General features: G+C 38.9%; 1 non-coding gene across 1 annotated transcript; it reads left to right on the forward strand.

Annotated features, from left to right (window-relative positions):
• The first annotated feature begins 4,124 nt into the window (after positions 1-4,124).
• Positions 4,125-4,196, forward strand: Trnap-agg (transfer RNA proline (anticodon AGG)). The gene has a single exon. It is a non-coding gene; the product is annotated as a tRNA-Pro (tRNA).
• Positions 4,197-5,495: the final 1,299 nt, after the last annotated feature.

The following is a 5,495-nucleotide window of genomic DNA, read 5'->3' on the forward strand; positions in this document are numbered from 1 at the left end:
TGAACGATGGATGGTTCTCCCAACAGCTGATGCAATTCGTGGTTCATTCGCCTCCTCCACGTACCGTCCGCCATCTGCACCCCACCATAGATGGTACGCAGCACTTTCCTTTCGAAAACTCCAAGTGCGCGTTGGTCCTCCACGAGCATCGTCCAGGTTTCGTGTCCGTAAAGGACTACCGGTCTAATGAGCGTTTTGTAGATTGTCATTTTGGTACGGCGGCGAACTCTATTCGATCTTGCGGAGTCCACAGTACGTACGATTTCCAGCCACTATGCGTCTCCGAATTTCTCTGCTGGTATCATTTTCGATAAACTATTAATTTCGACTGTAGTCGACTGTTGTCCTAACAAGATTGAATAACAGTGTTTTGATTTTGTCAAGACTGAAAAGCCATCTCCGAATTAGGTATCATTTTCGGCAGTCACCAGTGAGCCCAAGTACACAAATTCTTCTATCACCTCGATTTCGTCACCACCAATGCGAACTCACAGTGGGTGGTTCACATTGTCTTCTCTTGAACCTCTTCCAATCATGTACTTTGTCTTCGACGTGTTAATGACTAGTCCGATCCGCTTGGCTTCCCTCTTCAGTCTGATGTAGGCCATCTTCTCAAAGTTACGTGCCATAATATCTATGTCGTCGGCGAAACCAAATAGCTGGACGGACTTATTGAAAATTGTACCACTCGTGTTAATCCCTGCTCTTCGTATTACCCCTTCCAAAGCGATGTTGAATAGCAGACACGAAAGACCATCACCTTGCCGTAACCCTCGGCGCGTTTCGAAGAGACTCGAGAATGCCCCTGAAACTCGAAATACGCACATCACCCGATCCATCGTCGCTTTGATCAACCATGTCAGTTTATCCGGAAATCCGTGTTCGTGCATTAACTGCCATCGATTGTATCATATGCGGCTTTGAAGTCGATGAATAGATGATGTGTGGGCACGTTGTATTCGCGGCATTTCTGCAGTACTTGGTGGATGGCGAACACCTATTTTATTCTTATACAGGGTTTGAGTCCAAATGAGAATGAGAAAATCTCTCACTTGTCATGTCTGTAGGGGAGAACGGTCCAAAATGCATCCTAGGGTGGTCCAAAAATCACTTTTTCAATTTTTTTGATGGGCCGCCCTCTTATTCGGTTCTATCCAAATCGGTTAACGTTTGGGCGGTGCTCAACTTGTTGGAAGTTTATGTGCAAAAATGTATGCAGAAACATCCCAAAATATTTTTTTTGCAGTTGGACGACACAATTTACGATCAAGAACCATAATACTCATTCATTCAGTTCTTGTAGAATAAAATACAGAATGTTATGCTGAAAACCGCGGGAAGATTATAGTTTATTAGGCAAAGATATTATCATTTTACTGGAGTGTTGTCGGGGTGAATTTATTTCTTTTCAAAGGTAAAAGAAACGAAATTTGCTCAAACCCTACTTCAGGGAAATGCTTATAACTTAGCCGGGCAAACTCTAATCTTCTCGCGGTTTTCTGCATAACATTCTGTATTTAATTCTACAAGAACTGAATGAATATTATGGTACTTGATCATAAATTGTGCCGTCCAACTGCAAATCACAGTTTTTGGATGTTTCTGCATACATTTTTCCATATAAACTTCTAACGAGTTTAGCACCGGCCAAACGTTGACCGATTTGGCTGAAATTTTGTCCAGAGCATCAGGGCATCAAATAAAACCGAATAAAAGGGGGGGCCATAAAAAAAATTTAAAAAAGTTTTTCCCATACTAATTTGAGCCACCCTAATGCACCCCTTAAGCTTTTTCGATGTTTTCGCCCATATTAACAAAAAATACGCAACCATTTCAACGTATAGGTGCAAAATTTACAAACCTAGCTACATTTCACAATGATCCCCTATTAAAAACAATAAGGTATTCATGACTTTCTAACGCATTTAAAAAATGTTTTAAAAATAGGCCTGGGGCAAAACGCCCGAATGATGGTCTAAAATGACTCAATTGCATGCGAAATGATGGTAGACGCATGGTTGTTTGTTTTTTCTTAATGGATTGAACTACAATCTTACGGATGTGGTGGAAGAATAGGAAATCGTTAAATTTGAGTGAATATGAAGGGATTTTCCTATTTTTTTTTCCAATGGAGCTCAATGATGGTAATTATGAATTGTAATGGTAATATTCGTTCAAAAATGTAATACAACAGATTATATGAGTGAGGCCATTTTGCCCCAGGGGTGCATTTTGGACCGTTCTCCTCTATACACTCTCGATAGTTAGCATACCGTAAAAGACGTTTTTCGGTAGCTGTTACGATAATGAACTGATTCGGGGGCTTCAACCCATGATAAATTTCTTTTAATAAGCCCCAATTGCGGGGGCACCGGTTCTATTGATGCATTTACACTTGTTTTACACAGCTGTGCGGAAAAAATATGGTCCCCCCAACATGAAATGAGCGAGAAAAACGCGTTTTATCAAATCCCCTCGGTGGGGGCCGCCTACCCAATCATTTTTTTTTTCAACTTGTATACAAGTGCGATAGTTTTGTTTTCATGGCTTGTTATGATTCGAAGAGGTTTTTGCCTCTCTTTTATCGTTGTTCGTTATCTATCGAGAGCGATTTTTGCAAACCCTGTTCGTATATATTTAATATTCATATAAAATATAATTTAAATATTCATATTTATATTTCACCATTATTGAGTAACCATATTTAACAAATCTATGACGAAGAGTCGAAGGTAGAACTAACGAAAGGTCGAGAGGACGAAAGATCGAAAGGGACAGAAGGTCGGAAGAAAAAAAAAGACATAAAGTTCGATCAAGTACAATTTTCAAAGTAAGTAATTAATATGAAACAATATTATTCTGTTAGAGATAAAAAAGATCGTTGATTTGTGAAATGAATAAACCAGATTGATTTTAGAATGACAGAGTGCTTTTAAGTGGAATTCTCGATTGAAAATTGGCCCAATCCGCCATTGTGGTCCGGAGTTATTAAAAAAGAAACATTGTTTCTTCGCTTAGTAAAAAAAAATCAAAATCGATTTTTTTTTGCGAAAACTGCTGCAATGCATTCAAATGAACCCAAATAAAGGTGAATTGATGGAAATAGCTGAATCTATCTCCTTAAAGTGCAATTTTGACCTCTCCTATGTGCTTTTATTGTAACTCTTATGTGTTTTCTTGTTTCATAATACACGAGAAAGGCACCATCACCGCTAGGTGGATTATTCTGGGTTTTTTAGATTTATTTTTGAAGGGCTATTTCATTCCACTCACCCCTAATGATAAAATCCTGAAATTTCGCCAAATATTTGTTTCTATATAGACAAAGAAACATTGGTAGTTTTAAGTCAGTCAGATCGGAATCATTGATACAAATATGTTCGCAATTTTCAAGAAACAAACCCAAAAAGTAATGCTGGAGAACATTTAAATTGTATTGGTTGGTTTGTTGTTTTATAAATACGGTTGGTAAAAAATATTCCCTTTTGAAGATGTTTTTTTTTTCGAGAGATTGCATTTTCTACGAAAGTATACAACTTTATAACCTTATAACCACTTGGCATAAAGCGCCAATCAAGCAGTGAAATCATGCAAAATTTGAACAGAATCGGACAGTCATCGCCAAAGTATTGCGTTTTCGATTTTTTACATTATTTTTGAAGGACTGTTTTATCCCACTTTCCCTTCATGTAAATATCTGAAAATTTGAAAAATGTCTCCTTATACATATATGAACAAATCCTGAAAATTTCAGACAAATCGGAGAACATCGATACAAGATAAGGTCGCACTTCTCGCGAATTGGCTCGTAGATATTTGCATGAATCGCTTTGCTATACTTCGTCCCAACCGTTTGAATATTTTTCTTCCATCTCTGTCGCATTAGCGCAATTCAATTCGGGGTCCATAAATCGCGTGCCTATACGGTTGTTTGTTGTTGCTTTTCAATCTGACCAGCTGGAGGCTTGACATACGACCAGCTTGCCGTTCGTTTCGACTGATCGCTTTTGTTGGCAGCTTGACGCAAGAAAAGAAAACGGAAAGTGAAATAAAAACCAAAAAAACTTCAGCTACTTGCGCGCATCGCTTAGCGACTCCGGTAATGTGGCTGCCGCTCTTCAAGGGGCTCGTTGGTCTAGGGGTATGATTTTCGCTTAGGGTGCGAGAGGTCCCGGGTTCAAATCCCGGACGAGCCCGCCCGATTCTTTTTTAGTAAAAAAAAATGTTGTTAGATAATTAATCTTCACTACGATGTTATAAACATGTCGGGACCGCTTTGCGATTTGGGCGTAACTTATTTTGTAAACAAACATTGGAAGGCGAATTCCTGCTAAAACAAGCATTTCATGAGGAAACCACGGTATGGATCCGATAGATTAAGCTTTACTCTACCAGATAAGGGAATTAGTTTAGGATGAAAACGCTTGCATTCTCCGGAATTCATGAAGCAATGTTTGTTTACAAAATAAGTTACGCCCAAATCGCAAATCAGTCCCGATGTCTTGTTTTGTAAGCATTCTACAAGGAGTAAAAACGTGTGACTCATCGCCATGAAGTCTCTTGCGTATTTGTAAGCAAGTGTAGATGTTCCAAATGGGAGTTTATTTCCCCAGCTCTATAAGCAGTAATTTGTCTTACGTCTTACGAAGCCACATCGGTTGGAAAGTGCTTAGCTAAGTGGGAAGCGTAATATAACTCCATTCAGTTTCCAGATCTCGATCTCAGCCACCATGGCATGGCATGCATCTTTCCGTTTAGAAGCCATTTGGCTCCAAACGTCGTCGCTTCCACTTCTGGACCCCGAGGGTAAGGAGCAAGCTATTTTAATAACTCTTTTCAGCAACTAGCAACAGCTTCTTCCCAGTTGGAGATTCTCCCCGGAGATTTATCGCTCCCAGATTGATAAAGTGGGTAAATTAATCGAACCAAGATTCCCCCAAGGGACTCGAGGAAATGGATGGATATAGAACTGGTGCAAACGAAACCCTGCATTGGGGGCTCGTTCGCTATTGAATTCATGTGCGAAGAGTCATTTTCAAGCAGAGATTTAGTGTCTGGACGTGCAAGACGTGTGGTACCTACAACACGAGTAAAGTTGTTATCAGTTCATTATAATCGTTTTCACGCTGATTTCAATATACTCTTCAGTGCTTGGTTAGTAATTGTTCTTTTTTCCTATTCTTGAACAACAGTATTGAAAAGCTATTCATAGGCTATTTTCTAGACTTCATTCATTATTTAAAGATTCAGTTTAGTGCGAGGTTTTAGTGAGCTTTAACAAATCTCTGTACTGCATTTCATACTGATAAATTTATTTGAAACCTAACCTAATTTGAAATATAAATAACCATAACCGCGTTTTGTATTTCTCGTATACCAAGTTAACGGCACGAACCTTACAAAGTTAAAGTGAATTGAAGCAGAAACTTTCCATACAACCATAGAAAATGTTTAATCTTTGAATCATCCGTATTCAATTTCGAAACATAGCTCAA

The sequence above is a fragment of the Armigeres subalbatus genome, chromosome 1 (genome assembly GCF_024139115.2).
Source record: "Armigeres subalbatus isolate Guangzhou_Male chromosome 1, GZ_Asu_2, whole genome shotgun sequence".
NCBI lineage: Eukaryota > Metazoa > Arthropoda > Insecta > Diptera > Culicidae > Armigeres > Armigeres subalbatus.